Source organism: Panicum virgatum, chromosome 8K, assembly GCF_016808335.1.
Source record: "Panicum virgatum strain AP13 chromosome 8K, P.virgatum_v5, whole genome shotgun sequence".
Lineage (NCBI taxonomy): Eukaryota > Viridiplantae > Streptophyta > Magnoliopsida > Poales > Poaceae > Panicum > Panicum virgatum.
The window spans coordinates 34,996,898-35,018,293 of record NC_053143.1 but is presented as its reverse complement, the minus strand read 5'-3'; the positions used below and the strand labels follow the sequence as shown (position 1 = coordinate 35,018,293).

The 21,396-nt window shown below is 45.3% G+C and overlaps 1 non-coding gene across 1 annotated transcript; it reads left to right on the top strand.

Moving 5' to 3' along the window:
* The first annotated feature begins 1,583 nt into the window (after positions 1 to 1,583).
* On the top strand, positions 1,584 to 1,690 carry LOC120646602. Its single transcript, XR_005664503.1, has one exon. It is a non-coding gene; the product is annotated as a small nucleolar RNA R71 (small nucleolar RNA).
* The last annotated feature ends 19,706 nt before the right edge of the window (positions 1,691 to 21,396 follow it).

The following is a 21,396-nucleotide window of genomic DNA, read 5'->3' as shown; positions in this document are numbered from 1 at the left end:
GGCTGTCAGGGGCTGCGGAAGGAGCGCGCGAGCTGGCTGTGGCAGACCGCTGCTTGCTGGGCCGCGCACTGGGCTGAGGAGTGCGGGTCTGCTGGGCTGAGGCAAGAATGGGCACGGGCCGGGAAGGAAAGAGGAACAGGCCGCGCGGGAAGAAAAGAAAGGGAAGCTGTGGACCGGTGGGTTGGGCTGCTGGGCTGGAAGCTGGTTTTTCTATTTTCCTGCTTTTCCTTCCTCTTTTCTTTTTCAAACTCCACTCAAACTATTTGAATTCGAATTCAGATGAATTTTGAATTCAAACTCCTATGCACTCAACCAAATAAAATTATGCACCAGCATGAATGCACAAACAAGTTTAAACCTAGAAAAATTTTAATTACTTGTGAAAGAAAAAATAAATTAAATGCAAGATTAAGCATATAAACCTTAGAAAATTAAATCAAGCCAATTAAATTTATTATTAAATACTGAAATTTAAATTAGGGTGTTACAAGGGCCCTCTTGTTGCCAAGGATATCCTTGAGATACTTGGCGTATGTGGGATACTGCATAGTATCAAGATGTGGTATGTTTCCATAAAGCTTCTTGATTACCGCGACGAACTTGACGAATTGCTCGTCGGCCACCGGCCTCCTTTTCCGCTCTAGAAACGGGAAGGCGGTTGTATCGTGACAGTCCCGTGAAGTTCTAGGGGGTTCCACGGGGTCTTCCTGGGTAGCAATGGTGTTGGATTCTTTGGCCTCCTCCAGCACCCCGTCTTCAGCATCGGTATTCCTAGCAGTTACGGTCTCCCGCCGTGTACCTACATCCTGTAGAAGAGGTGATTTCTGTGTGGATTGTCTTGCCCGCACAACTACCACATTCACACTTTCTCTTGGGTTCACTCCCGATTGCTCAGGAAGCTCCCCCATGTCATGGTTATGATAGGATGAGGCCAGCTGAGTTACTTTAGTTTCTATCAATTTATTGAAGCTCAGCTAATTTTTAATAATAGAGTTAAACCCTTTTAGTTGCATAGCCAAAGATTCAAGAATTTTATCATTAGCGAGAAATTTCTCACTAATGTTGTCATTGATTTGTTTTTGGCCGTTCATAAAGTTTTTAAGCGAGGGCTGAAAACTATTATTAAAAATGTTACCTTGCTGTTGGCCGAAGGGGAGGTCGGGCTTAGAATTCCAACCTTGCTGATGACGGCAGTCTGTGTCATCGGGAGTATCATTCCCAATGGATTTCTCGTCCTCTTGAGTGAACGGGCAAGATTTGCCCGAGTGTCCAGTATTGCCACATTTCTCACATGTCATTCGAGACTCAGTCTGGTCAACCTCCTGGTGTGGAGATTCCAGCTTTTTCATGAGAAGATCCATCTTGGTTGCCAGCATATCAACACTGTCGATTTTATGTATTCCTTGTGCATGGGCCGGCTGCCTATCTGCCTTCCAACCCTGGTTGGAAACAACCTTGTCGATGAGCACTCTAGCTCCTGCAACATCGGGGAGAGGAATGCTCCTCCCGCTGTTGCGTCCATGTGATCTTTCGTTCGCTGGTTCAGGCCATGGTAGAAGTTCTGAATGATAAGCCATTCTTCCATGCCGTGGTGTGGGCATGCTGCAATGTAGTCCTGAAGATGTTCCCAGGCTTCCGAGACTGTCTCATCTTGGAGTTGTTGAAAACTGGAAATCTTGTTCCGAAGGGCATTCGTTTTGCCCACCGGAAAGTACTTGACCAGAAAAGCATTGGCGCACGCATCCCAAGTATCAAATTCTTCCTTGAAGGTGTAAAACCACGTCTTTGCTTGCCCAAGCAAAGAGAATGGGAATAGTCAAAGACGAACATTATCCATTGTAGTGCCTCTTGGGTTGATTATGCTGCTCACTTCCAGAAAATTCTGAAGATGAGCGTTGGCATCCTCTGATGCCTTTCCGCAGAAGGAACTTGCTTGGATCATGTTGACAAGACCAGTCTTTATCTCAAAGCCATTAGTGCCTTAGTCATTGGTCAGTCCAGTAGGGATATGGCTATTGGACAGGGCTAAGAATTGATGGAGTGTCTTCTGAGCCATGGGTATTGAAGTTGGTGCTGTCAAACCTTGATCCTATAAAGTTTCTTCTGGTAGGACGACTATGCGTCAAATAATTCACCCAATTCTTCTGGATATGAGTTGAAGTTATATGGTAGATCGAATATGGTAATCCCGCTAAAATTAGCGGTGATAAGTTAGTAAATTTTATCAGACAATTCGACGATATCTTTAGCCAATTGCTTCCCCGGCAATGGTGCCAGAAATGCTTGTTGGTGTTTCTTATGCTCAATAGAATATGGATTCCACAAGTGCACAGAATCACCGCTGTAGCACTTCATTTTGGAGTATTCCAGGGTATTGTAATTTTCCTCAGGGAAGCACTATGGCAAAGAGTATCGAAGAATCGAATGACAAACTTTACTTGAGATATCAACCGACTAACTTAGTGGGGGTAAGCCTCATAGATAAGATAAGATAATGGCCAACGAAGACCGTCTGACACATGAGACTCTAATCCTTAGAGAGGTAAGCAGCTGGGAGGACAACGAGCGAGAAAGACTCCTAAAACACTTCTAAACTATCGAGCTAGCCTCTCTAGACTAAACCTTGCTTCTAACTAGTTATCGGGAACCTAGAGCTTACTTCGGCGGCCTCAGGGAAGGACTCAGACTGGGGTGAGAAGGGAGTCCAATGGCAGTCGGCACTACTGCTATGAAAGCACCCGAACGTGGTGGACTACAAGGGACGGACAGGGCTGTCACCACCTGCCGCCTACCACAATGGTACCGTGGGGTGGAACACACTTTCTAGCTAACACTAAGCTTGGACACCACGTCCGTACTCGGTGTTAGGATTTCTATTGTCGCGAACAAGAGAAATCCCCCTCAACCTAGGGACATAACTTGAGTTCCCTAGTCCGGGCGAGAAAACCCGGAAGGTAAGATCCCGATAAACAAGAGAGATACAAAACCTAAGCTAAAGGAATTACTTCCGCACACAAGTATGATAACTTGAGAAGATAAATAAATACGGAAAGTAAAGCTGACTCGAAAACAAAAAGAAGATAACTTATATCGATAAATGTCAAAGGAAAAGATACAAGAGCTTATACCCGACTTCCAATGAGGACTCCTGATCTAGAAAGGAAAAGTGAGAAGAGAACTCCTTTTGGTGTGTGTACAAGTGATGGATGGAGGTCCTATTTATAGTGGTTAGAGGTCGGTAATTGACCGGTAGCTGCAGTTGTAAGCAACCCCTAATTTGGCTTCAACTCCACGCGAAGAGGGGATGCCAGGTGGGGCCGGCCGGCCTCCCCTAGGCCGGCCGGCCTGGGGATGCCGCCTCTCGGGCACCGCCTTTGGATGGACGCTCCTGATCTCTCCTGGATGTCGGTTCTCGTTGCTTAGCTCCAACGCAGACAAGGCTAGGCCGGTCGGCCTCTCCATGGCACGTGCTGGGCCTCGGTTCCACCGACATTATGACTTGACGCTTGTAATTGCTCCAGGGTATTGGATCACTGACTTGTTCTCAATGTTGCACTGACTTGTGGGTCCTTTAATCCATGGATAAGCCTTTCGGTCCATTCGATCAAACCGACCTCCAATCCATGTCTCAGGGATAACTTACTCGTGTCATATTGCCCCTGAACCGAAGATGTGGCACACTTAATGGAGGTACTAGGCCGGCCGGCCTAGGTGAGATCGGCCGGTCTAGGCCAGCCGGCCTGGGTTTTTCCCAGTTTCGGCTCATTTTTGGTATATTATCTCCTGAAAGCAAAACTCATCCAAAATTTGTTGCACTTTGTTGGCGCTCCTTAAGTACCCATTTTATCCCTTGTTTATCCTTGATAATGGCATGAATTCAATATCAAAATCACTAACCGTCCTAACCCCGGCCTAATTATTGGTCATTTTCACATATGCACATATATTTTGGAGGAACTTTGTTTTTGCAGGTTTTTGGCCTATTTTGGAGCATGAAATGACGAGGCCCGTGATCGAGCGCTAACAAGGAGAAAGACGAAGGCCAAAGCCAAAAGGAAGGACCAAAGCCCATGTTGATTCGAAGCACATTCATGCACATCCATCCTCCAAGAGAGCCCAAAGGACCAAGCCCACAAAGATGAGATCAAGATACTTCGGGATTAAGCAAAGCAAATGAAGATTTAAGGAAGGATTCCCTATCCTATCCTTTCCTCGAAGATATCTCCAAGATAACAACGTCCAAAGGGGTGCAATCGTGAAGGACAGAAACTCTAGAAGATGCGAGGAGTCTACACGCCAAAAATGAGACCGAGGCGAGCCCGAAAAGGGGTAGGCCGGCTGGCCTAGGCCCATGGGGCCGGCCGGCCCAGCCCTTTTCTGAGGCGGTTTGCCTTCCCCTTCGACCGGTGGCTTCCTCGGCTTATAAATAGCCCTTTTCTGAGGCGGTTTGCCTTCCCCTTCAACTCGAGGCATCCATCCAACCAGAACTCGACGAAAACCTAGGGCCAAGACCGGAGGGAGACGACGGCCGCCGCAAGTCTTCGAAGTTGTCTAGGAGATGGCTTAGGCCATCCCTAGCCGCCATGGCCTCCCTGCGTGGTTGTGTCATGGTGGAGTTCATGAGCTAGTTGGAGTCGTCAATGGTGTATACGCGGTGGTGGCGATCCAAACGAATCTATTATGTGAGTAATGTCTTCATGTCATCCGATCTATTTAGCGATCATGTTTCTCCTCTTTCGATTTCGTTCTTGCTTTGGATGCGCTTATTCCTAGATCTATTCTCGAGATAGATTGCATGGGGTGTTCTTGTAGCTATGGTGGCTAGGAGTTCATACCGGATCTACCCAAAGGGGGTTCGACTTGTTTCAGGGTATCCCGTTGAAAAGGGGGGCGTCGTGACAGGCCGTCTCCATAGAGTAGGTTGGGTATCGAGGGATCAGATTGGAGGTTTTGATTTAAAGAGGCTTTGGATGAGATGCATGTTGAGCTTACTCGTTTAGCTAGAACTACAACTAGAATGCATGTGATAGGTTTAGTCATGCCTTCGGTCATGCTTTATCCTTACCGATGTTCATGGATGAGATCAACCTTCGTACATCACTCATATCTATCAAAGGTTCACCTTTTATATGCAATTAATGCTTCATGTTAGGATAGATCCGTTAGATTAGATGGGAAACCCTAGTAAGTTCATTGTCGATCCACAGATTGATAAACCTTGGGGGAATACTCTAAGGGAAAAGCTACCACGAACCGTGCGCTTGCGGTATACAAATCGGGGGCGTTAGTGAACGTCAACAAGCTTTTCTGGCGCCGTTGCCGGGGATCGGCAACTTGAACCCTAGGGCGATCTATCTAGTTTTTTTGGGCTAACCCTAAATTTTATTATTGCATATACCCTTGTTTTCTTGTTCGTGTCCTTGAAAGCAGGTGGAAAAAGCTAGACACCAAACTTGGGCTTCGAGAAGTCCACAACCCGCTCCAACAAACTTCGACAATCGATGACAAGACGATCGAGGAGTTCTCGACATCAACATCGAAAACCCTAGATCCACTTCGACAAGATGTGAATAACATCAAGTTTCGCTCTTTAGTGGTAGGTGCTAACTTTTGTTAGTGGCCCAGCATCCGCTATCGAGTCCCCACTCCCTAAAGCAAAAGATGATAAATAAGGTACGCCTCTATGTCAATTGATTTTAATGACTAATGTTTTTGGGAAAAATTGTTTGTTCAAGCAATAGGTATGAAGCATGCCCGCGAATAAAATCGTGCGATCAGATCATCATCATCTCCAAAGTGTTACTGTTGTAATGAGTTTTTCGTCCAAGATCAGAGAAGTACCATGAGAAAATAATAGATTATTATGAAGCTCCGTCAAGTCTTCTTTCCAACGCATCAAAAATCGTTAATTTTGGAGATCGGTGTGAAGAGTTATGGAGAGATCTTTCAACGCTGCGCGTTCTGAAATCTCTCGGGACGAAGCGTAGCGCCGGAGTAAAACAAGCATAACTTTTTCATCCGAGGTCCAATTTGGGTAAATGACCACTTGTTGGAAACATGATTTGATACACCTCACAAGGAGCTTGGAGTTTGGTACATGTTCTGCACTGGACAAAGGAGCAATTCAACGAAGAAAGGTGCAGCAGCAAACAACGGAGAAAGTGATGACGACGTCAAAGGATGATTGGAAGGCCGAGTGCACAAAAGATGATGATTTGAAGTTGACCAAAGCTGGAGGCAACAAGATTAGAAGAATCATGACACCACCTATCTTCTCCAGTGGGATGCTCGATATACTTCTAGTCGAGTGATGCTATCAAGGAAGAAAACCGCTCAGATCATCAACACAAAGCACGGGAGCCTCCACTAATCCCGATACCTTGGGTAAATCAAGAATCATGGAGAAGACACATCATTGAAGCCATGCTATGTGCTGGTAAATCAATGGTGATGACTTTGAAGCCAAGGACGCACGACAAGACGCTCCAAAGACCACATGATCGAGATCATTTACATCTTTGGATGAATTCACAAGAAGATATTATTCTCATCAATGTCCAGCTCGACCTCAGAAGAAAATAGCAGCATATTTCTGGATATTCAAAAGCCCCATGAAGTTCCAGTTCCAACGAATCAAGAATGAAGTCAATCAAAGTTTCCTACAAGGAATTATGGCCAAAACATCGAAGGTCGTGCACTCTGAAATTTTCTGGACAGCACGCAGCACTAAAGTAAAACGGTCATAACTCTCTCGTTTGGACTTCGATTAAAGAGAATGACCACTCGTTGGAAAGATAATTTCATAGACATTTCAATAGATCTGTATTTTGGTATATGTTCTGTTGAGTATACAGGAGATATTCCACGAAGAAGAGGCAGGAGCAACGCGATGAGAATGAGATGAAGAAGATGACGATGACAACAATGAAGAGGAGCTTGGGCGATGTTTTCATCAAGCATACATGATAAAATTCAGAGGCTTGGAGCAGAGGAAGAACCCCAATGACATTAGCAAATGAAGGCACAAGCGGTCGACCTTCGACAAATGAAGATGTTGCAAACAAACCATGACGGATTACAAGAGCGCAACATTCAACACATGGAGACGTGAGAAGCAAATCACGATGGACCACAAAGAGTGCATCAAGATGACATCTCGCACAAAGCACCATGACTCCAATGAGTATGAAAAAGCTCCGAGGCTAAGGTATACAGTGAATTCTCAAGCTTCTATTGGTTTTGTTGATAATCTTTAAAAATCTCATGCTCGAACCAATAGTCAGAATGAAAGTTTAAATTCTATGCCTTGTTCTTTTCATGATGATAGGCTAGAGTTTCTTGAGAAGGTTGATTTCATGCTTAAAGAACCTTTGCCTAATAAACACATGCCGCATTTAATTACACCATGCCTTGTTGATGAAATTTAATTGAGGATGTGATTATGTTGCATATGTTTACAAATAATTGCAAATCCCGACCTTGCTTTGCGCTTGGTCAAGCTCATGACTCTAAAAGAGCACATGTCGGGAGAAACCCGGAATTTCACTAACCATGCAGGACATGAAACTTAAATGATGAGGAGGGAAACCGTGCCCAAAATTTTAAACACCATCATCAACATCTTCAAGTTTCAAGAACGGACGTCGCTAAGCCTCATCAATTTTGTGCACAAGTCCAGAGGTTTACAATGCAAGAAAGTTGAATATTCAGGATCTCCATCAAGTCCTCGGTTCAACGCATCCATGATCGATACAATTGAAGACCCACGGGAGGAGTTATATCTAAAACATCGGAGATGCACGTGCTGAAATCAGCACGGGGCAGATTGCAGTGACGGGGAAAAAGGGGCATAACTCCCTCAATTGGAATGCGTTTTGGGTAAATGAAGACTTGTTGGAAAGAAGATTTCATGCACCTTGCATTGGATCAATTGGTTGGTCCAACTCCCAATCTGGACAGAGAGGAAAATTCATGAAAAGAAAGGTAGCGACGAAGGACAACAAAGAAGGAGGTGACGATGATGTGAGAGACGATTGGGCAAGTTTTCTGTTAAGCGTGATTGATCATGTCCAACATGGGAAGTGGAATAAGAGCTGCATGGAACATCTTCACCTCTTGCATGAAGGACCATGGCTTCGCATCAATGAGAAGGTATGTAAGAAAGTCGAGCTCTATGACTCGAAATGAAGCGCTTTGCGGGAGGCAACCCGATCTTTTATTTTATATATATTAATATGACCGTCTACATTGCACTCTTTAATTGGAATATCAAGTAACATTGTACCATTGCTCTAATAAAAACCACAATTTTATGTTGTTCATTCTAAATGTTATTGAGGGAGCACTTTGTTATTTGCTCTTGGGAAACTTGTAGACCTTTTTGTGTGCCTATTAGTGTTTTGAGTCTTTTTCTTTGTGTCTTTTTAGAGAGATTTATGAAGCGTTGTACCACCCTTTGATTCTAAACTTGTGGCTAGTTAACTTAGGCTAACTTTTTGTTTTGTTTTAGACCACCTCATCATGTCATATCATTTTGTTCATCCACCCCGTGTTGCATTGCATACCATGTTGTTCGTCTCACCCTTGCATTGCATTGCATGTTGCATTTAAAAAAAAAACTTTTCTAAAAACATTGACTAGCCTCGCTTTTGAGATCCTAAAACCCTTAGGAAAACCACTCATAGAGCAATCCTAAAACCATAGGGTATGTTTTTCATTCAAAAAAAAATCTAACTTTTGTTTCTCTCTAGTTTTTTTTGAAACCACCTTAGATAGAATTTCTATACACAACACTCTCTCTTCAAAATTTTTGTTTTAAGCCAAAAATATAGGAAACCCATAAACCTACTTCTAAAACCTTGTTAGCTCGGTCGCTTGGTCCTTTTTCGATAAATAACCTTTTCATTGACAAAAGCCTCACTTCTTATGAAGTGTCGCGAAGGCTTTTTGTCACTCTTAGCAATTGTTTTTGAATAAGCTAGTTGCGGAACAACATAGAAAGGTCCCTTCAACCTTGCTAACACTTGTTTTTACTAACTTTGCATTTGTACTTTGCGTCCATTCCATTGTTCATGCACTCATTTTGCTAGCTTGGTCTCAACTTTATTGATGAAAGCTTTCATATCCATGTTAATGCTTCACGTGAGCATTTTCTTTTTTGCAATCTTGTGTAAACATGGTGTTTAGACATGATTGAAAACCATCATCATTTAGTTACCAAACTATGAGGTTGCATTTGGTTGGTTTATAAGCTTTGCAATGCGCTTTATTTTTTCTTGTGCTATGAAGGCCTATTGATCTTGGGATAGACATGGTGTTTTGACCTTGGTTAAATAAGTCTTTGTGGCTATGAAGAAGTTCGGCAATCTAGTTGTAAACATGGCGTTTAGAACTAGGTGTAAACATTGTCTTTGTTTATATACCTTCCTCTCATTTGCATTTACACTAGCACACACGTACACTCACTAGTTTCGCTAAGCTAACTTTGCCACAATTTGAGATTTTAGGAATGGTAGGTTTGTTGGCATTTGTTTCTACTCTCGACCGTCACCCCGGGGTAGTGTGTGTTTAAAGTGTTTTGCAGGCATGAAGAAGCGCTCCCATGAGTTCAAGACCAAAAGAATTTCAATCAAGATCGTCAACATCGTCGAAACCCGAGAAGGACGCAGCTGTTTTCATCAATTTGAGAACATGTTCAGGGACATAAAAGGAAGAAAAAATTGATATTCAGAAGCTCCATCAAATTCCCATTCCAACGCATTCAAGATCAATGAATTTGAAGACCCGTACAAGGAGATATGGCAAGAACATTGGACGTTGCATGTTCTGAAATTCGTCAGGACAGATTGCAGTGCTGGGATAAAATGGACACAACTCTCTTGTTCGGAATCAATTTTGGGCAAATAAGGACTCGTTGGAAAGGAAAATTCGTGCACTTCGCAATGGAGCAATGTTTCAGTACAGGTTCTGTTCTGGAAATTGAAAGAAAAATTCGTGAAGATACGGCAGCAATGAGACAACGAGGAATTGAAGGTGGCGATGACGACGTGAAGCAATGATTGGGACCATGACTTAGTACAAGAAGAAGTTGAAGGAAATCGAGGCAACAAAGGTGAAGACACATTGAAGATGATATTCATACACATGAGGGAAGGACTTCAAGAATTTCAAGATGGTCCATCTTCTCCTTCCACGCCTAGCATCATGCTAAGCATGGGGGAGGATTTCGTGGACAAGGAAGATCTCATGGAGTAAGATAATCACGGTTGCCACAAGATGCTCATGATTCTTCTTCCATGCTTAGCACAATGCTTAAGTATGGGGGAGGCCGCGCTACACTTCATTACGAGCATCGAGAAGGACGGTAATTCTTCCTCAACTTTCTCTTTTTCTAAATGCTTGTACATATATGCCTTCAACCATAGATGCAACCTTTGTATATATCTCTCAACCTATCACATGGCTTCTAGGAGGACAAACTAGTTTTGTTTTTGTTTTCAATAAGTGTAGGATCGCCATCACTTTGAGCTCACCACATTGATACATTTTGGCAATGCCTTATGCTTATGGAAAAATGATGAAAGTTGCCGCTTTGTTTTACCTACGCTATGTTGTATATGACTTGACCATTTGCTCTCAATTAAATGGAATTAAAATGATTAAATACCGGCTCTTTTATTTATGGAGGTTAAATGACTAAATTCTAAACCCACATATTCTATGTTGCTCTTTGATTTAAGTCTACCGATGACCTTACACCTTGTGATTGTTTAATTTGAAAACTTAATTCCTAGCTATCTACATTTGTGAATCTCTTGCAAAGTTCTACCTACCAAAGCTTATACATACACATTCTTTCATGATGAAACCTTTAGATTGCAAACTTATATTTTGATGAGTTGGATTAAGATTGATTTCTTTGGTACGAGACTAAGAAGCTGGTCATTCCATTTTTTATATAACCTTCTTTTTGCTAGCCTATTTATCCATGCATTGTGAGTTTCTACTTCGGGAATTTTACAAACCTCGCTGGATATCCACCCTAAACCAAAAATATCTTTTTGTGATTACCTCCTTGACCACAACCCAATTTGAGTATGGATTATCATTTCGACGGAATCAAAAGAATCAAGGGCACCATATAAAGAAAAGTTTTGGGAGACAAGGCTCCCCGGAGATACTTTGATGCCTAATAGAATCGCGACTTGGCTTTGGGTTTGCTTTGCTCTTGCATGGTTTACCTAGAGTACATCAACTATCGTGTTCGTGTTGTTCGTTACCGATTATCCTCGTGTAGTGACAGTATGCGGGAGGGAAAGGTTTTGATCCTGGAACACACCTTCAAGCGGTTTTACGAAGAAGAAGGTGAATTTGAGATACTTACCCTAGCTAGTTGGTTCTCCCACTATTCATACTCGAGGACGAGCATTCATTCAAGCATGGGGGATGGCTGGGTAAGTATTCTATGTTATCAAAAGTTCTAAGGAGCAAAAAGAAAGAAAAAAAAGAAAAATGAAAAAAGGGGAAAAAAAGAGAAGAATAAAATGCTCCTTAGTTCTTTTTGGTTTCATTAATTTTCCAAGTTACTTTGAAGAATTATTCCATACTCAAATCTTCCAACCATGTGCAATCCGATAACGAGAACTTCATTTGTGTCTCGGGATCATCCATTTGCCACTTGCACATGTCCACCTATCTAAATGTGTGTGTTTCATCTTTCCCCCTCTCAAACATTATTTTGCTAGGATTGTTTTTACCTACCAAGCTCCACATAAGCCTTCCACTTTTATATATGAGTAGAATAGGTTGAAAACAATCTAATGTAGGCTTGAGCGACTTGATGAGATGAGTATTTCCATGATCTTTTGCAAGAGAACCTCACTTATGTTTGATATGCATTCTTTTGAAAACTCTTCACGATGAAACAAGGTAAAGGTTTGAAGTTCGCTTAAGTTTGAGAGCATTGCATTTATTTATTATTGTGGCTTGTTCTTTAATTGCTAGTCTATTTTCCATAATGAAGAAGTAGCCGGTCACAACATGAACTTAAATGCTAAATACTTGAGAGAGCAATATGTCTTGTTATGTATAACTAAGTGCAGAGAGGACATTGAGGGGCAACGCTGATTTCTTTATAAGCAAAGCTCCTGGACTTACTCGAGGACGAGCAAGGTTTAAGCATGGGGGGAATGTTGGCGCTCCTTAAGTACCCATTTTATCCCTTGTTTATCCTTGATAATGGCATGAATTCAATATCAAAATCACTAACCGTCCTAACCCCGGCCTAATTATTGGTCATTTTCACATATGCACATATATTTTGGAGGAACTTCGTTTTTGCATTTTGGCCTATTTTGGAGCATGAAATGACGAGGCCCGTGATCGAGCGCTAACAAGGAGAAAGACGAAGGCCAAAGCCCAAAGGAAGGACCAAAGCCCATGTTGATTCGAAGCACATTCATGCATATCCGTCCTCCAAGAGAGCCCAAAGGACCAAGCCCACGAAGATGAGATCAAGATACTTCGGGATTAAGCAAAGCAAATGAAGATTTAAGGAAGGATTCCCTATCCTATCCTTTCCTCGAAGATAACTCCAAGATAACAACGTCCAAAGGGGTGCAATCGTGAAGGACAGAAACTCTAGAAGATGCGAGGAGTCTACACGCCAAAAATGAGACCGAGGCGAGCCCGAAAAGGGGTAGGCCGGCCGGCCTAGGCCCAGTGGGCCGGCCGGCCTAGCCCTTTTCTGAGGCGGTTTGCCTTCCCCTTCGACCGGTGGCTTCCTCGGCTTATAAATAGCTCGCACCTTATTCAACTCGAGGCATCCATCCAACCAGAACTCGACGAAAACCTAGGGCCAAGACCGGAGGGAGACGACGGCCGCCGCAAGTCTTCGAAGTTGTCTAGGAGATGGCTTAGGCCATCCCTAGCCGCCATGGCCTCCCTGCGTGGTTGTGTCATGGTGGAGTTCATGAGCTAGTTGGAGTCGTCAATGGTGTATACGCGGTGGTGGCGATCCAAACGAATCTATTATGTGAGTAATGTCTTCATGTCATCCGAGCTATTTAGCGATCATGTCTCTCCTCTTTCGATTTCGTTCTTGCTTTGGGTGCGCTTATTCCTAGATCTATTCTCGAGATAGATTGCATGGGGTGTTCTTGTAGCTATGGTGGCTAGGAGTTCATACCGGATCTACCCAAAGGGGGTTCGACTTGCTTCAGGGTATCCCGTTGAAAAGGGGGGCGTCGTGACAGGCCGTCTCCACAGAGTAGGTTGGGTATCGAGGGATCGGATTGGAGGTTTTGATTTAAAGAGGCTTTGGATGAGATGCATGTTGAGCTTACTCGTTTAGCTAGAACTACAACTAGAATGCGTGTGATAGGTTTAGTCATGCCTTCGGTCATGCTTTATCCTTACCGATGTTCATGGATGAGATCAACCTTCGTACATCACTCATATCTATCAAAGGTTCACCTTTTATATGCAATTAATGCTTCATGTTAGGATAGATCCGTTAGATTAGATGGGAAACCCTAGTAAGTTCATTGTCGATCCACGGATTGATAAACCTTGGGGGAATACTCTAAGGGAAAAGCTACCACCAACCGTGCGCTTGCGGTATACAAATCGGGGGCGTTAGTGAACGTCAACACACTTATTAGAAAAAAGGTAAAACATGTATGGAACATGGTGCAAAGCTCAATTTATTCCCGAGAAGTTGATGGACAAAATAGGAAATAATGGCCGTCAACAGAGTGTCTTCTGGGCCATAGCTCTAGGAGCTGATGATGATGCGATGACTGGATCGACTACCGAGAGTGATCTCTGAGGTGATACGAGACGAGCTCGCGTCCTCCTCAAAAGTGACTCTGGATCGGAATGAAAGTTTTGCGGCAAATCGAAACCAGTCATACACTACCCTGTTTTGGTATCAATAAAGACAAGAAAACAAAGCCAAGTTAGCCTGTTTAGCAAGCGAATACCAATTTCGATTTCGTTCACAACTTTATCTATATATTTCACTCTGTGCCTTCCCCGGCAACAGTGCCAAAAATGCTTGTTGGCACCTACCAATGTCACCAGCGATGACGCCCGCAGATGCCAATTTGGGGTGGCAGTATTTCATGAACCACGAATAAATCCGCAAACGCACGGAATACCGCTGTAGCATTTTACCCGAGAGTATACCGGGTGCCATTTATATTTCCGCAGGGAAGGCGGTGAGTGAGAGAATATATAGATTAGTGGGTGAACTCTATCTAGATTGAATATTCTCATGCATAAATAGGGGTAAGATAATAACATGGTAGGAGGTAGTGTGACACACACACAAACTACCCTCTTGGATAAATAAAAGATAAAAGAAAGATAAAAGATGCTTTAGGCAGGGAGCAAGGTAAAAGTCAGAGCTCGAGTTAGCTGTGCTAGGCTAGCTATATTTACACTTTCTCATTGGCTATCTCGTCAAAGATTAAACTATACAACAGGGAGATCGCTATCGAAGTAACGTGAGGAGCCCGTACACCCCGGCGACATTATGTACCTCCTACCCCCCATACTGAACGTGGAGCATTACTAAAAGGCTCGGACAGAGCTATCACCACCTGCCGGCTACCTCTACAAACCATGGGTATAGTTGACATCCAGCAACACTTAGCTAATCTAGACACCATGTCTACACTAGTAAGGGATACTCTATTGTCCCGCACGGAGGCCCCACCCTTCGGATGGACAGACATCACACTAGAGCAATCATATGAATACTGGAGCAGTTGATAGCGTTCTAAGAACAAAAGACTAACCATCTCTAGCACAGGGCGATCATACAATGCAAGCATTGAATAATAACGCAACCATGACAAGAAGCATATACTCGATAACTCAGAATATACTTCAAGCAGATATCGGTAACCATAGTCTAATTCAATAACAACCAAATATTACAAGAGAGAGCTAGAGATGAACCCATACCAGACTCTCGAGCAACACCGGCGACTCGATGACTCCTGGACTTCTCCTAAACTCCACTAAGCCTAAAGACTATGCAAGGAATGCAAGAGAGAAGAGGTGTGAGGGGTGTGTGTCCTATTCTCCACCCCCCCCCCTTGTATTTATAGTAGGGAGCCACGGGGTGAAGCTAGCACAACCGATATAGGGGACCAATGGAGAGGCGCCACGTGCCCTGGCTGAGGCGGTGGGTGTACCACCCTAACTTAATTTTCCTAGTTAATAATAAATTTAATTGGTTTATTTAATTCTCTAACGATTTAATTTGCTTAGCTTGCATTCTAATCTAATTTTGTTGCATAAGTAATTAAAAAATTATTTTAGGTTCAACATGTTGTGCATACATGCTGGTGCATAATTTTATTTGATTGAGTGTTAGGGTTGAATTCAAATTTGAATTTGAATTCAAATAGGTTGAGTGGTTTGAAAAAGAAGAAAGGGAAAAGATTAGAATAGCTCAAACCAACTCAAACAGGCCCATGGCCCACTCCCCTTTTCCCCAGCCCAAACCTTCTTCCCTAGCCCAGCCCGTGCTCACACTCCCATCCGGCCCAAACCTCAGCAGCCCAACCTAGGCAGCCCAGACCTGGTGGCCCAATTCCTTTTCCCCCGCAGCCCAACCCCGTGCTCAGCCCAGTCCGGCCCAGTTTGCTTCCCTCCCAGCCGGCCCATCTCCCTTCCGGTCGGCCCAGCTCCAGCCAGCGCTCTCCTCTCCCGCGCCAGCAGCCCAGCAGCCCGGTCCGCTCCCTCAACCCACGCACGAGCGTCTCCCCGCGCGTCAGCCGCGCCATCCCCCCTCTGTCTCGCCGATCGCGTGGACAAGCTCTCTCCGTGCACACCGCCCCCTGCGACCCCACCTGTCGGCGCCGCTCCTCCCGCGGTCCACACACCAGTCGCTCAAGCAGTTTCCTCCCGCGCGCTCCCGCTCTCCCTCTCTTTCCCAGCCTGCCTCCGCGCCCAGGCCCACCCGCCAGCGCCGCTCACACCGCGCACCAGCACCCCGCATTTCCCCTGATGGCCCGGTCCCGCACGCCAGCCCCACGTTCGCCCGTCACCCCGCGTCGCGCCCCAGACCCACCCGCCAGTGCCTCTCCGCGCGGAGCGCACGCCGCACGCACGCGCTCACCGCACCCGCTGCCACACCGGGCCCGCGCGTCAGCGCCCTCCTCTCCCCTTCCTTCCCGGCTCCGCGCAACGGCCACCCGAGATAACCGGCGAGGTCGCCGGGATCCTTATCCCGCTGCGCCCCGCCGTAATCCCCGCCCGGCCCCTTTAAACTCACCCGGCGGACTCCCCCTGCACCCTATCCACCCCACGCGCCGCCCAAACCCTATCACATCGCCCTCGCCTCGCTCCGCCGCGCCGCTCCTCTGCGCCGCCGTGTTTCCGTCGCTACGCCGCACCGGAGCCCGGCCAAGCTGCGCATCGGCTCCGCCTCGACGCCTGGAACTCCCCCAAGCCCGCTGCCCTCCGCTACAACCTCTGCAGCGACCTTCTTCGCGAGCGCCGCCCGCGACCATCGCCCGGACTTCGCCGACGTCTACCCTGCACCGCAACTCCGTCCACCACAAACCCTCGGTGAGCAACCTGGAGCCCCGTGCCTCCTTTTGCGCTAAGACAATTAGGTCGTAGGCCACTCTGTTGGCAGAGCACCGCCGCCGGCGTTCCCCCGCCGCCGCTCCGCCATGGCCACGCCTCTGCAGCACCACACAGCCTCGCGTAAGCCCCGCGTTGTCTTGCGTTTGCTACGTAGAGCCTCCCTGACCCCTTTGCGCCCACAAACTAGCACAGGCACAGCCCGAACGCGCCGCGCCGGCGAGCTCCGCCGCGCAGAACCACCGCCGCAGTCGCGCCCGACGCTCAGAAGCCCCACCGTGCCCGGTTTAGTGCCTAGGTGAGTTAAACGTGTCACGTAGAGCCTCCCTGACTCAAACTCCGGTCGTTTTGACCACGGGAACGCCGGAATTGGTGAACTCCGGTGAGCCCGAGCCGCGCCGCCGTGGGAATAGGTCGCCGGCGTCGAGCGCCGCCGCCCCCGCGTGCGAGATCTGATCTGGACCGCCCGATCCCGAACAAACGCACCCGATTAGAATCTGCGTAACGGTTCGCAGGTCATCTTGCTAAAGAGCCCCTGTTCTTTTGGGTAATCAACCCGCGGTCCAAGTCTGTTCAAAAGTAATTACGGATAGGTCCTGGTTTTAATGTTTAGGCCCCTAATCTTTCCAGAAATAGTGGCCGCCATCCAGTCATGGTGTTTTTGTGAGTTAGACCCTGGATCTATATTTTAATTATGTTTAGGCCCTCGGTTTTTGCAGAAAACCCCCTGGAACTTAGTTTTTCTCGCAGATAAGCCCCTAGAACTTGTTTTTAGCCTAGATTTTGCGTTCTAGCTCCGTTTTAGGCGTTCTTTATATCCACGCGATCGTTGTAATGCGTAGAATAGTTTTAGACTAGTTTCGTGTGCTGTTTTTCTGTATTGATGTACTATTTTGTAGTTTTTGTTAGTATTTGCGTGTATGCTTATTATTGTGTATTGTTTGGGCCATGTGTTTGTGAGTAGACGCTGATCCATCTGAGGAGCCCCAGTACCAGTACCCAGAGCAGCCGTCTTCCGAGCACTTTGATCAGCAGGAGGAGCAGTACGAGGAAGGCAAGTATAACATGAACAACCTATCATCTTTAAATACACTTTCATACTGCATTTTAATACTGTATGCCTATAAGGATTTCCTAGCCACTTTATATCCTTTATATAATTACCTTGGGTTGCATTTTGGTTAGTTGTGCTAGGTGCCGCGCTATAACACACTCTGGTCCTTTTAATTAATTTGATTAATGGTTTACTTGAACTTAATTCTGAGAGTGGCCCTCTGTGTTGTGATGAGTGGCTCACGTCTCGTTAAAAGATGGTTTTTTTTGTAGAAACATGGCTTAGGGGGCCAGCACGGTGCTTAGTGCTTGGTTGGCCACTCTCCATAAGGACCGGTTCATAGAGCGACAACCTGGGACAACAGCGCTACCACAAGGCTAGAATGGGATAGACTTGGCTTACTAATTAGGTCTTTTTGGTTTGGAGTAACTTACCTGCGGGGCAAGAGTAGTAAGCTTCAATGGTCCCTGCTCCTCCGGCTTGGTCTGTGCTAGGATTGCGCTCCGGTGCTGGTACCCCTGGAGGTGGGCCCCATCGTCGCTGACCTAACTCTCGCGGTTACGCCTTACCAACGAGATTCTTTGTAACGGCCTCGTAGTGAGTCGCTAGTCATCTCACCTAAGGAAGTGTGATGAACCTCTAGCGTAGCTCACGACTTGTGGGTAAAGATGTGCAACCTCTGCAGAGTGTAAAACTGGTATACTAGCCGTGCTCATGGTCATGAGCGGCCTAGAGCCACCTTTTGATTAGTGGGGTTATCTCCTTCCGACGAGGGAGGTGCCTCTCGGGGTTACCTTGGTGGTTTCGGTTTGGTTCTCTGTAGTAACATGATTAATTTTGATTAATTTCTATGTAACTGGGTTAATGGTAATTCATCAACTCGTAGTAAATAGCTTTAATAAAATTTTGCTAACACTTAAAAGCTAATGCAGTTGAGTCAGCCAACCTTAGAGCCTCATAGTTTGTGTTATACTTGTTGGGTACAAGTTGTGTACTCACTCTTGCCTCTTCTCTACTTTTTTCTCTTGGATACGCTACTGCTGCTCAGTTCCTGCCGACACGAGGGAGTTCGCTCAGTGCTACCAGGACTACGAGGACTTCTAGGCGTTCGTCTCCCAGTCGACGTCCCTGTGGCGCCCTGCTCAGCTTCCGATGAGAGATATCGTTTATGTATTACGCTTCCGCATACTCTGTATCAGACATTTTGTCATTAATGTAATAAATAACATTCGTATTCGCTTTATTATATCTTTTTACGTGATATGTGCTGTGATATACTGTTCATTCTGTTGTATATACGTGTGACTTGATCCTGGCACGTATATGATTGCTCGGTTTATGTCCTTTTATAAACCGGGTGTTACAGAGTGGTGTCAGAGCCGTATTGACTGTAGGACGAAGCCTAGATAGAACTGGTCGAGTTTTAGGACTTCTTCTCTCTCAGCCTTGTCTGCTGAAACTATTTTACTATTATACCCCTTGAATTCTATGCCTTTTACTCGTCTTGCCTTGATTTCTCTCTTTAAAGAATAATTTTCGTAGATTTTGGCCTGAATCAGTCATCTGACCACCATGAGTATAAGCTAGGTGACCCTTTTATAATAATACGATAGCACGTTCTGCGACGCGTTGTGTTAGTCGAGTTGTGTGTTAAACTCGGCTATAATATAAATTTGTATGCTTGTGATTATGCAAATGTTTGATTTGGATCTTTGGTTGATTGCATAGTTTAGTAGTTAAAAATTGTTTAATGAAAATCAGTTTTAAGTTAAAGTAAATTAATTAATAAAATGAGTTAGATCGTTGGGGGTAAAAACATCCACTCTATCCTCTCTACCTTATCATGCCTTGGGTTTCTGTCTTGTTGAGAAGAAGGATAGCGCGAAGAGAAGGTGATATCCAGAGATTCACCGACGAGGATGTCGGTTTCTGTAAGGGGGTAGGAATGTGACACCCCGGCCTACAGTTAGTACAAGAGAAGTTGAGAATCTCTCAGACAAAATAGAAGAGTTATGCTCTAGTTCCTTGTTCCCGGATTTATGTAACACTTATCTGGAGTTATCAGCAGTAATGCCTGTGCAGTGTTGCCTAAATAGGATAGAACCTTAAATAATGGAGTTTTTCTCTCTTCCTTGACCTTATCAATCTGTGTTTCCTCTTTGCCCCAGCTCAGATGTTAGCAGAACAAAAAGACCTTGGAGACCGTGCAATGGGTGATGATGTTCATGCAACAGTTCCCGTGGAGCAACCGACAACGGTACAAGATCAGTCCTCGCAAACAACATACCACCCGAACAATGGTGAGAAAGCTTGCCCGTGTTGCCAATTCTATGGCGTTCCTTGTCGTCAAGTTCGTGCGACTGAAGATGAAGCCACAACTAGGAGGAGCCAGAGGTTGTTCTCCAGTACAAAGAGGAAGAGGTCTCATCAAGAGCAACTGGCAGAGGATTCCCTTTTCCTTGACTCTCCCTCGGTCGATGAGCTATAGACCATCCAGAAGAGAAAGGATTCTGAGTGCTCTAGAGATACACAGGTCGAGAATCAAGCTCTCCATGATTATGTTGATGGGTTGACTGTCACTATGAAGGTGATTCAGCCACGCAGTCGCAAGGAGTCCAAAGAGCAAGCAGCAGAAATGATAACAGATCTGATGCTAAGTTCACATGGAGGTCAACCAAGTAGCGTCATTCACCACCACCGCAAGTGCTACAAGTGTGGGCAAAAAGGTCATTATGCCAAGAGTTGTCCACAGAAGCACCTTTCACCGGCTCCACGGCAGGCGGGACAGCAGGGGCGCCCAGCTCAGCCCAGGACGCCAGCACAGGGCAGAGTGAACCACGTGACGGCCGAGTCAGCGGCCAAGGCTCCTAACATGGTTATTGGTACGTTCATGGTCAACTCCCATCCAGCTACAGTGCTTTTCGATACTAGTGCTACTCATTCCTTCATCACCAAGTCATATGTTGAGCAGCATAGTTTCTTTACCACCCCATTAAAGAAGTATCTGCTAGTCTCTTCACCGCGAGGGGAGTTGAGATCCCATATTGTTAGCCCTCGAGTCAGTATAGCCATAAGGGGGGCAACGTTCAGTACTGCTCTGAGGGTGCTAGACAACAAGGGTATCGATGTGATTCTGGGAATGGATACTCTTGCCAAGTGGGGAGTCAGAGTTGATTGTGCTCAGCGGTCAGTTCACTTGTTAGCATTTAATGGCCAAGAAGTGACAGTCAATGCTACAGAGCCTTCTGGTTTTCTTCATCAGATGGAGGCTAGACCCACGGATGGTATTCGTGTGGTGTCTGAATTCCCGGGCGTCTTTCCGGAAGACTTGCCAGAAGAAGGAAGAGGAGTTGATGAAGACATATCATAATCTCTTTGCTAGCCAGACCAGAATCTCGGGACGAGATTCCTGTAAGGGGGTAGGATTTGTAACACCCAAACTTAATTTTCCTAGTTAATAATAAATTTAATTGGTTTATTTAATTCTCTAAGGATTTAATTTGCTTAGCTTGCATTTTAATCTAATTTTGTTGCATAAGTAATTAAAAAATTATTTTAGGTTCAACATGTTGTGCATACATGCTGGTGCATAATTTTATTTGATTGAGTGTTAGGGTTGAATTCAAATTTGAATTTGAATTCAAATAGGTTGAGTGGTTTGAAAAAGAAGAAAGGGAAAAGATTAGAATAGCTCAAACCAACTCAAACAGGCCCATGGCCCACTCCCCTTTTCCCCAGCC